We start from the raw sequence: 12,045 nt of genomic DNA, 5'->3' as shown, positions 1-12,045 counted from the left end.
AAAAACCAATCATACATACAGAAATACCATGCATTAATTTTATAAGCCTAGGGGGAAGGGAATATCTCAATTCCCCCACACCTGATGACAGAAGTGGATTTTAAGAAGCTTACGAAAGGCAAGGAGGGTGGGAGTTGGTTTCAGAGGGTTGGGGCCGCCACAGAGAAGGCTCTTCCCCTGGGTCCCGCCAAACGGCATTGTTTAGTCAACGGGACCTGGAGAAGGCCAACTCTGTGGGACTTAACTGGTCGCTGGGATTCGTGCGGCAGAAGACAGTCCTGGAGATATTCTGGTCCGATGCCATGAAGGGCTTTATAGGTCATAACCAACACTTTGAATTGTGACTGGAAACCAATCGGCAACCAATGCAGACTGCGGAGTGTTGGTGTGACATGGGCATATTTAGGAAAGCCCATGATAGCTCTTGCAGCTGCATTCTGCACGATCTGGAGTTTCCGAACATTTTTCAAGGGTAGCCCCATGTAGAAAGCATTACAGTAGTCGAGCCTCGAGGTGATGAGGGCATGAGTGACTGTGAGCAGTGACTGCCAGTCCAAATAGGGCGGCAACTGGTGCACCAGGTGGACCTGAGCAAACACCCCCCTCGCCACAGCTGAAAGATGTTTCTCTAATGTGAGCTGTGGATCGAGGAGAACGCCCAAGCTGCGGACCCTCTCAGGGGGGTTAATGATTCCCCTCCCAGGATAATAGACGGACAGATGGAATTGTCCTTGGGAGGCAAAACCCATAGCCACTCCGTCTTATCAGGGTTGAGTTTGAGCATTGCTTCTGAAAACATTCATAGAAAGCAATTGATGCAGACAGAGAGGGAGAGAAGGGGAATTGAACTCAGTTCAAACTTGATGAGTGGTAGAAAATAGAACTCTGTTAAACTCTATTCTCCAAAGCACCTGTTGAACTCTATTCTCCAAAGCACCTGAAGGATAAAACAGAACAGAACAGAATAGAATACTTTATTGGCCAAGTGTGATTAGACACACAAGGAATTTGTCTTTGGTGCAGATGCTCTCAGTGTACATAAAAGAAAATATAGATTTGTCAAGAATCATGTGGTACACCACTTAGTGATTGTCATAGTGATCAAATAAGCAATGAAGGCAGGACAAGAAGCAATGAATGGAAAATAATCAAGGAGAGAACCAGCCTAGAACGAAGGATAAATTTCCTGACCATTAGAATAACTAATCAATGGAACAACTTGTTTCCAGAAATTGTGGCTGCTCCATCACTGGAGTTTTTTAAGAAGACTGGACAATCATTTGTCGGAAATGGTGTAGAGCTTCCTTCATGAGCAGGAGGTTGGACCAGAAGACCTCCAAGATCCTTTCCAATTCTGTTATTCTGTTAAGGCTCTTGTGAGTGTCTAGATGTGTGCAAGTGCAGGTGGGAAATAGAGCACTAAGTGTGAAAGAGAGCAAAGGGTGTGTTATGTGCAAGCAGGCAAAAGGCAGAAGAAGGGTCGTCTGCGCAGATGAGCAAAAAAAATGACTTACCACAATAACTCGCACCCTTTTTTACCAGTTTCCTATTGATTTTGCTCAAAGGAAACTGGTAGGAAAGAACACAAATCACAATTACACAGCCATGGGAAACTCCAATCAGTCATAAGTAGAAGCTGGTTGCCATGTGACCAAAGTTTGTTTGAGAGTGACTCATAGGGGTCAAATAAGCAGTGAAGAAATAATCAATATTAATTAAAATCTTAGGATACAAGCAACAAGTTGCAGTCATACAGTCCTAAGTCCTAAAGGATGATAGGAATAATGAGAAAAAAACTAGTAGAAATAGAAGTGCAGACTTAGTAAAAAGTTTGAAAGTGCTGAGGGAATTATTTGTTTAGTAGAGTGATGGAGTGGTGGTGTTCAGGGACACTGTTCTTGTGTCTAGTTGTCTTGGTGTGCAGTGCTCTGTAGTGACATTTTGAGGGTAGGAGTTGAAACAGTTTATGTCCAGGATACGGGGATTAGTATTTTCACAGCCCTCTTTTTGACTTGTGCAGTATACAGGTCCTCAATGGAAGGCAAGTTGGCAGCAATTGGTTTTTCTGCAGTTTTGATTATCCTCTGAAGTCTGTGTCAGTCTTGTTGGGTTGCAGACCCAAAGCAGACAGTTACAGAGGTGCAGATGACAGACTCAATGATCCCTCTGTAGATCTGTATCAGCAGTTCCTTGGGCAGTTTGGGCTTCCTGAGTTGGCGCAGAATGAACATTCTTTGTTGTGCTTTTTTGATGATGTTTTTGATATTAGTGACCATTTTAGGTATTGAGATATGATATCTGAAAGTGATCTCAGAGGTTTTGTGTTCCACAGATGTCTGTTACATACATTTCAAGGAGGTGTGGTGAAATAACAAGAGTTACAGGTTTCAGGAAATACCTTGATGTACTATTGATAACATTGCAGACCAGAATGTCTAGTTAATAAATATTATAACAAACCCCAAGGTGAATGTCAAGAGTGTTTAGCAGCAGAAGAAAAAGTCATTACAATTCTAAACTGCATTAAAAGTGGGATACAATCTAGGACTAGGAAGGTACTAATACCATTCTATAAAGCCTTAGTTAAATGACAACCAGAGTGCTCCATGTATAAAGTGACCAGATTTTAAGACTGGGAAAGAGGGACACCATTGAGCAGGGGAGGGGGTGCTAAAAAAAAGTTTAGCCAAAAAAAATAGCAAAAAAATGTATCTCTCTCTCTCTCTCTTCCTCCCCCCTTTCTCTCCATTCCTCTCCCTCCCTCCCTCTTTCTTTCTCTCTTCCTCCTTGTCTCTTTCTTTCTCTCTCCCTCCTTCCCTTCCTCTCACTCTCTTTCTCTCTATCTTCTTTCCTCTCATTTTTTTCTCTCTCTTCCTTCCTCCCTTTCTCTCTCTTTCTCTCTCCCTTTCTCTTTTTCTCTCTCCCTCTCTTTTTTCTCTCCCTCTCTCTTGCTCTCTCTCTCTTTCTCACTCTTTCTCTCTCTTTTTTCACTTTCTCTTTCTCTCTCCCTCTCTCTCTCTTATTCTGTCTCTTGCTCTCACTCTTTCTTTCTCTGCCTCTTGCTCTCTCTCTCTAACTTTCTCTCTCCTTTGCGCTCTCTCTCTCCCCCTCTCTCTTGCTCTATCTCTCTTTCTAACTCTCTTTCTCTCTCTCTTTTTCTCACTCTCTCTCTCTTGCTCTCCTCTGCTCTCCTTTCCCCTCCCTTCCTCCTCCTCTCTCCACGGCACCTGCCTTGGGTTGTCGTGGGCTTGGCCTGGCCATTTCCAAGAGAGCCACTTCAAGAACCGTTCATCCTCCACTGCACCCTGTTGCCTGAGTTTCCAAAAGCCGACGTGGTGCGTCTTTTGCGCCCAGAGTAAGCAGCAACCTTTCTTAAAAGCCGGACAGGCTCAGCCCAGCTGGGCTCTGCCCGTGCGGCTTGCCCACCTGCTGCTTTCCCAGCCTCTCCCCTACAGCAGCAACTTGAAGAGAAGCACCGCTTGCCTCGGATCACCACATACATGAACTACCTGCTGGAGAAAGAGAGCCCCTCCTCCATGTACCCTGGTTCTGTGCAGCACACAGGAGGGCTGAACTTGAGCATCACACAGAACTTCGTGGGCGCCCTGCAGTACCTAGACCATGGCCCCTACCATGTGCCCACCGGGCTCCAGCTGGACAATTTGGCTCAGTCGCCGGACTCGGCCTGGTTGGCCGCTTACAGGGCACCCCTGCAAGATGACTGGAATGACTACAGGCAGGCAGGCAGCCCTGGGATGGCTGGCACCTTGCATGGACCCAGCCCAGCCGCCTTGGCTTACAGCCCTGTGACTACCTCCTGCACCCGCACCACCCTTCCCAGACCCCCAGCACCTCTCTCACACACACTCTCTCTCTTTCTCTCTGTCTCTTACTCTCTCTCTCCCCTCTTGCTTTCATTCTCTCGCTCTCTCTTTCTCTCTCCCTCTTGTTCTCTCTCTCTTGCTCTATCTTTCTCTCTCTCTTTCTCTCTCTCTCTCTCTTGCCCTCTCTCTCTCTCTTGGCCCCCCTCTCTCTCCCCATCAATGAGAGAGCATGCTCAGTCTCTCCACTCGTGGCACTGGGGTGAAGATGAAGAAAAACGCCGGTCTGAGCTGGACCCACCTTTATTTGCCAGGCAAGCTGGTGCTTGGAAAGAGCAGATGAGTTTTCCCACCCAGCGCAAATGCTGCTCCATCTATCTGTCCACCCCCAAGCACAGCGGACAGGCTATTGGAGGAGGGGGGGGTGAATGCCTCGGTCGTGCTTCCCTTTCCTTCCCCCACCTTTGCTGTCACAGCCAACGAGCCCTCCTTCTTGGGTGGCTCAGCCCCACGGTGGTGGCCACAGGAAGGTGTCGAGCTGGGGGTGAGGAGTGAGCAAGAATGGAAGAGGAAGAGGGGGAAAGTGAGCAAATAAAAAGAAAGGAAAGAAAGAAAGAAAGAAAGATAAAAACGGTGGAGAAAGGTGGGAAGGGGTACTAGATATGTTATTGGGAGGGTAAAGAATTTTTTTTCACTTTTCTTCTCCAAGCACATGTACAGAAAAAAGAAAATACCATTAATTTTAAGTTATATTACAAGGTATCATATTTACAATTTCAATATACATAGTTTAACCAATGCTACCTCTTTATCATTTGACATCTGAACAAAAATAATTACTCCAATTTCTTATATAATAACAAAAAGACTGTTAGCCAATATAAATTTTAGGCTGTTCCCATTCTTAATCACATCTAATTAATTAGGCCATAATGCTTCAATTTTCTCAAAATCTCCTCCATATCAGTTTTCGTGTATATTTTAAACCCTCTTCCATAATAGGTGCCCTTTAAATTTAAAAAAAGAAAAGGAGCAAAAATTTCTAATTACCTCCAATGGTATTTAAATTAAATCCAGCCCTTGCTAAAAGATAGTTAAAAAACATATAGGGGGGGACAAAAAGAGAAACCCGCCAAATAGTATGTCCCAAATATCACTAAATTAGTAAACCAAATTTAAAAAACTAATTAAAAATAATTCCCTTTAATAGGTAAAGATACAAAATTAAAAATAAGAATTAAAGAAAATGAAAAAATAACAAGGAAAGAAAATGAAAGAAAAAATAAAGAAAAAGGAAGAACAAAAACAGCACTGAATATTCCATATACTCATAATACCCTACTCTAGTTGTAGCACTCTCAATCCATAACACTTTCAATCCAATAGAATCATCATACCCTATTCTAGAAAAAAAAGTCACTGTAATTCCAGTGGAATCATCTTCCCTAATCTAATTATAGCACTTTCAATCCAATAGAATCATCATTACCTATTCTAAAAGAAAAGAAAAGTCACTGAAAACCCAGTGGAATTATCTGCCCCTATTCTAATTATTACACTTTCAATCTATCATCATGCCCTATTCTAAAAAGGGCGGGGAAATTAACTGGATACCCAGTGGAATTATCTTCCCTACTCTAATTATAACACTTTCAATCCAATAGAACCATCATACCCTATTCTAGAAAAAAAAAGTCACTGTAAACCCAGTGGAATCATCTTCCCTACTCTAATTATGACACTTTCAATCCAATAGAACCATCATACCCTATTCTAGAAAAAAAAGTCACTGTAAACCCAGTGGAATCATCTTCCCTACTCTAATTATAACACTTTCAATTCAATGGAATCTTCATACCCTATTCTAAGGAAGAAAGGGGAAAAGGTCACTATAAACTCAGTGGAATCATCTGCCCTACTCTAATTATAACACTTTCAATCCAATAGAATCATCATATCCCATTCTAAAAAAAAAGAAAAAAATATTAAATTTAATTTAATAATCATATTCCAGATTTAAAATATAATCAATATTTCGAATTATCATTATTCCCTTTTTTTAAAAAACAAACAGGTATCAACAAATATCATTAAAAATGTTTTCTATTTCCTTGCTTTTTCTTTTTGCATTTTATATCATAATTCATCTACTTATATAATACCATAATCTTTGTTTATTCCTAGTAAAAACCTTTTAGCTATAAGTCATTTTTACTGTTATTTTCTTTTCCATTCTTCTTCACCATCCCACCAAGCCTAACCATTTTCAATTTTGTTTTTGATAATATTATTTCATTATTCCAAAATTTTTCCTACCAAAGTAGTTTTATGAATCTCAAAATTAACTTAGTTGAACATTATTACATATGCAACTCAAAACTTTAATTAATCCCACCTCCATCAAAATAATTTCTTCCTATAATTTCATTATTATAAGTCTTCGGAGAGGGGCGGCATACAAATCCAAGTAATAAATAAATAAATTTATTTATTTATTTATTTATTTTATTATTTGGATTTGTATGCCGCCCCTCTCCGAAGACTCCTAATAGTAAAGTCCAATTTAAAGTCCAGTTTAAATTAAAGATCTAATTAAAATTTATTTGGATTTATTAAGGTATTTTTTTCTTTTGATGACATCACTTCCCTTTGCAACAATTGAAGAGAATAATTAATTGTGATAATTCCTGCCACCTTCTGGTCGGAGGAGTCATTACAAGGAATTTCCACAATGCATATTTGTACCAGATAGTTCTATATTTGTTTTTTTGCTGGAAGGATGGAAGCTGTTTGTTATCTATCTATATCGTGGAAAGAACGTTGTTCCCAGCTTTGTTTTGCAACATGGCTATTTAGAATAAATATTTTTGAAACTGGGAGGTGATGTTGGACATAGTCTGAAGGATATACTGTTTAATCCCATTGGAGATAGATTGGAGGCATACTGGATAATCTCAGTGGAGACAGATTGAAGACAGACTGGAGTGACATCTGGGCAAGTATGGATCAAGAAATACGAAATGGAAATATGGATGATGATAGGATTTCCAAAGAAGAAGATCTATACTAAGGGATTTAAACAGATGTGTTAATCAACAGCTGTGGGAGGCTGAGGACGTGAAGAGAAAAAAGTTGCGAGACCGGAAGCTGAGTTTCTTTCTTCATGGTTTCCAAGATTTTTCCAGCCACCGGCGATAGAATCTCCCAGGGAAAAAACTTGGAAGCCAAGAAGAAGGAAGCTCAGCTTCCACACTGCCCAAAATTGGCTGATGCGGTGGTCCAGCAATCTCCAGCAGGTGGCTTGTTTCAAAAAATCTGGACTTTTAAAAAATGCCCTGGGAGTGAGACAAATTGCTAAAAAGCATGACTGTCCTGTGGAAAGTGGGACGTCGGGTCACTTTATGCATGTAGGTCATCATATTACAAAAAAGACATTGAAACTCTAGAGCAGCGGTCCCCAAACTACGGCCCACGGGCCGGATGCGGCCCGCTGAGGTCTTTTAACCGGCCCGTGGCAGCACACGAGATTTTACCAATCGATATAATAAGCTCCCGAATCTCCTCTCCACTCACTGCGGTCGGCTGCTGAACAAGGAGGAGGTGGAAAGGCAAGAGGCGGGGAGGAAAGCAGGCATCAGCGGCTGCCACGGGGCCGTTGTTGTTGTCGCGTTGGCTGCCCTGTGCCGGCCAGCAAAGCCAGCTGAGAGGGAAAGGGAGGGAGGGAAGGAAGGAAGGAGAAATGGAGGGAGTTTGTTGATTTAAGTTTAAATTTACTTGTTAATAAAGAAGTATAAATTACTTTATTACTTAATTATTAATTACTTAGTTACTTATTACTTCTTATTTTAAATATTGTATTTGTTCCCATTTTGTTTTTTACTTTAAATAAGGTATGTGCAGTGTGCATAGGGATTTGTTCATAGGGTTTTTTTATAGTCCGGCCCTCCAACAGTCTGAGGGACAGTGAACTGGCCCCCTGTGTTTAATGGTTTGGGGACCCCTGCTCTAGAGAAAGGGCAGAGCAGAGCAACCAGGATGATTAGGGTACTGGAAACTATAACATACAAAAAGCCATTGCAAAAACTGGGCACAATCAATCTAACGAAGAGAAGGACCAGGGGAGACTTGACAGCAGTGTTCCAATACTTGAGGGACTACCACAGAGAGAAGGGGGTCAGGCTGTTTTCCAAGGCCAGAAGGCCAGACAAGGAACAATGGATGGAAACTGACGAAGGAGAGATTCAACCTAGAAATAAGGATTAGCTTTCTGACAGTGAGAGGGATCAACCAATGGAACAGCTTGCCTATGGAGGCTGTAAGAGCTCCAGCACTTGAGATCTTCAAGGGGAAATTGGACTGCCATTTGTCTGAAGCAGTGTAGGGACTCCTGCTTTAGCAGGGGGTTGGACTAGATGACCTGCAATGTCTCTTCCGACTCTAGTAAGCTGTAATCTGTAAACAATGCCGCTTGGCGGGACCCAGGGGAAGAGCCTGCTCTGTGGCGGCCCCAGCCCTCTGGAACCAACTCCCCCCAGAGATTAGAATTCCCCCCACCCTCCTTGCCTTTCGTAAGCTACTTAAAACCCACCTCTGCCGTCAGGAATGGGAGAACTGAGATACCCTTTCCCTCTAGGCCTTTACAATTTTATGCATGGTATGTCTGTATGTATGTTTGGGGTTTTTATTATTATTATTATTATTATTATTATTATTATTATTATTATTGGTTTTAATTGTTTTTAGTATTGGATTATTGTTATACGCTGTCTTATTATTGCTGTTAGCTGCCCCGAGTCTCCAGAGAGGGGCAGCATACAAATCCAATAAATAAATAAATAAATAAATCTGTCTCTGTCCCAAATGACTCATAAGTGACCAGTTTGAAGGTTACCTCTGCAGTTTTCAAGCAGAGAACTTCAAATAGAGGAATTAAATTATCGTAGATTGAATTTACCCACAGTAAAAGGTACACTGTAGGAGGTGATCCACATTTATCAGTGAAGAGCCAATCTTTTCTTAGACAGACAAAGAACACTTCAGCATTAATGCGGCAATCAGGTATTTTGAGTGGAAGAAGCGTCTTGGATGAGAAGTGAAACATCTTCAAATTAAAACCAGAAACTCCAGTTGCCTCTTGAAAAAGCAACTTTAGGACAGCCACGTCCTGAATGACTGAAAATCCCCATAGACAGATATTTTGAAGCAAGTGCTCTTTCCCAATTTTGCAGGCAACTTAACAAAAATGCAGGTATGAGTCATTGCAAAGAGGGTCTTCTAAATTTCTCAATTCTTTATTTAAAAGTAATTTGTCTTTGTGCTCTTTATTTTAAAATCAAAGAACTGAATAGCTCTGTACTAAATATTGACCATTTCTTTGGGGTTCAATGGATTCTTTTTTTAGAGGAAAAGTATTTTGAAAATAAAAAGAAAAGTGCTGTATAAAAAAACCAAAGACAAAATAATGTGACCTTAGGACTTTTTTATTTGTAGATGACTATGATTCATTCCATTTATGCAATTACTGATTTTTTATTATAGTGCAAAAATTAAGGTGATTGATAATAATCTTAAGGGAGGAATGTTATGTATATGCTAGCAAATATCATTCTTGAGTTGTAAAATTGTTCCCTCTTTCTTGAAGGCCACCAGGAAATGTATCAGCCTCAAGGGAAATTCCTTTTGACATTTTATCATGAACTGTTTGGAACCGTTAGCAGTAAGAGAAAACCAAGGCATTGAAGTTGAGACTAGACAGAGAATAGAAAAAACTAAAGGAAATAGTGTAAGATCAGAAGATGTGGAGAGACCTGGCCCATAGAACTGCCAAGAGTCAGACCGAATCGTCATCTTTGCTGTCGTTAGACATTTTGAATGTTGTTCTGAACACTCAAAAAAAGAAAGAGATGGAGAAGGAGAAGGAAAAAGAGAATCCCCACTCGGTTAAAGACCTTGGTATACTAATAACAAAAGATCTAAGTGCCAAAGCCCACTGCAACAATATAGCCAAGAAGGCTTCAAGAGTTGTAAACCTAATCCTACGTAGCTTCTGCTCTGGCAATCTTACACTACTTACCAGAGCTTACAAAACTTTTGCCAGACCCATCCTCGAATACAGCTCATCTGTTTGGAACCCATATCGCATCTCAGACATTAACACCCTTGAAAATGTCCAAAGATACTTCACCAGAAGAGCCCTTCACTCCTCCACTCGAAATAGAATACCCTACGAGACTAGACTTTCAATCCTGGGCCTAGAAAGCTTAGAACTAAGACGCCTTAAACAAGATCTAAGTATTGCCCACAAGATCATATGCTGCAACGTCCTGCCTGTCCGCGACTACTTCAGCTTCAACCACAACAGCACAAGAGCACACAACAGATTTAAACTTAATATTAACCGCTCCAAACCTGACTGTAAAAAATATGACTTCAGTAACCGAGTTGTCGAAGCGTGGAACTCATTACCGGACTCCATAGTGTTATCCCCAAACCCCCAACACTTTACCCTTAGATTATCTACAGTTGACCTATCCAGATTCCTAAGAGGTCAGTAAGGGGCGAGTACAAGTGCACTAGAGTGCCTTCTGTCCACTGTCCTATTGCTCTCCTATATCTCCTATACCTTTCTTCTATTCCCATATCTCTTCTTCTATTCTTTCATTGATATGTTCTATTACTATATCTTCTTTTCTATTATTTCTTAGATATATTTTACTATGAGTATCTCCTCTATAACCTTCATCATGTATTTTACTATGTGTATATAGATATATACCCACTAAAACCCTCATTGTGTATTGGACAAAATAAATGAATGAATGAATGAATGAATGAATGAATGAATGAATAGGGAAAAGACCTCCTTTTCTAGAAGTAAAAGGATGAATTGAGAAAGGGGGAGCATGGACTGTCCTTTGTGGGTGAGAGGTTGAAGGGCTGACCACAGAAGAAGGCTCTGCAAAGAGCAGAGAGGGGTTTTGGCAGTTCAAGACATACATACAGTAATGGAAGGAACTTTGGAGGTCATCTAGTCCAACCCCCTGGTCACGCAGGAGACCTATACTAGGGATGCGGAAAACTGACTTTTCTGATTGACAAGCTCAGCATCTTAGCCACTGAACCAGCCAGGAGGAGGAGGAGGAGTCTTGTATGGAAAATATTAAACTAGGGACATTTATAGATAGATATAATTCTTTATTGGCCAGTGAGATTGCACACACAAGGAATTTGTCTTTGGTGCAGACGCTCTCAGCGTACATAAAAGAAAAAGATACGTTTGTCAAGAATCATGAGGTACAACACTTAATGATTGTCATAGCTGTCAAATAAGCAATCAGGGGGGGAAATCAATATTAATAAAAATCTTAAGGATTTTTATCAAAAACTTCAAAAGAGAAGGGCTTACGGGTAGTGATTTCTGACAGTCTCAAAATGGGTGACCAGTGCAGCCAAGTGGTAGGGAAAGCAAGTAGAATGCTTGGCTGCATAGCTAGAGGTATAACAAGGAGGAAGAGGGAGACTGATTCCGCTGTATAGAGCGCTGGTGAGACCACATTTGGAATATTGTGTTCAGTTCTGGAGACCTCACCTACAAAAAGATATTGACAAAATTGAACGGGTCCAAACACAGGCTACAAAAATGGGGGAAGGTCTTAAGCATAAAACTTACCAGGAAAGACTTAATGAACTCAATCTGTATAGTCTGGAGGACAGAAGGGAAATGGGGGACATGATCGAAATATTTAAATATGTTAAAGGGTTAAATAAGGTTCAGGAGGGAAGCGTTTTTAATAGGAAAGTGAACACAAGAACAAGGGGGCACAATCTGAGGTTAGTTGGGGGAAAGATCAAAAGCAACATGAGAAAATATTATTTTACTGAAAGAGTAGTAGATGCTTGGAACAAACTTCCAGCAGACGTGGTTGGTAAATCCACAGTAACTGAATTTAAACATGCCTGGGATAAACATATATCCATCCTAAGATAAAATACAGGATACGAGGGGTCAGTAAATATTTTCACTGGCCTCTTTTTGACTCGTGCAGTATAGAGGTCAGGAAAAAAGGGTCTTGCAGTGGGCTAGAGAAATTTTGGGCTTTTGCCAAGCTAATATCTGGAATTAAACATCAATGGAATGAGAAGATGAATAAATCTTTGCTGTTCTTCATTTGACAGCTCTTCTCAAGGATATTTTTTGTTTGTTTGTTTGTTTGTTTGTTTGTTT

At 40.8% G+C, this 12,045-nt stretch overlaps 1 protein-coding gene across 2 annotated transcripts in view; it reads left to right on the top strand.

Moving 5' to 3' along the window:
* The window catches only part of LOC139154818 (C-type Lectin CRL-like), a 30,312-nt gene that overhangs the window by 8,497 nt on the left and 9,770 nt on the right, over positions 1-12,045 (top strand). The gene's annotated exons all lie outside the window — the stretch shown is intronic.

Source organism: Erythrolamprus reginae, chromosome Z, assembly GCF_031021105.1.
Source record: "Erythrolamprus reginae isolate rEryReg1 chromosome Z, rEryReg1.hap1, whole genome shotgun sequence".
NCBI lineage: Eukaryota > Metazoa > Chordata > Lepidosauria > Squamata > Dipsadidae > Erythrolamprus > Erythrolamprus reginae.
Note: the sequence above shows the minus strand (reverse complement) of the source record. Positions and strands in the feature narration are given on the sequence as shown.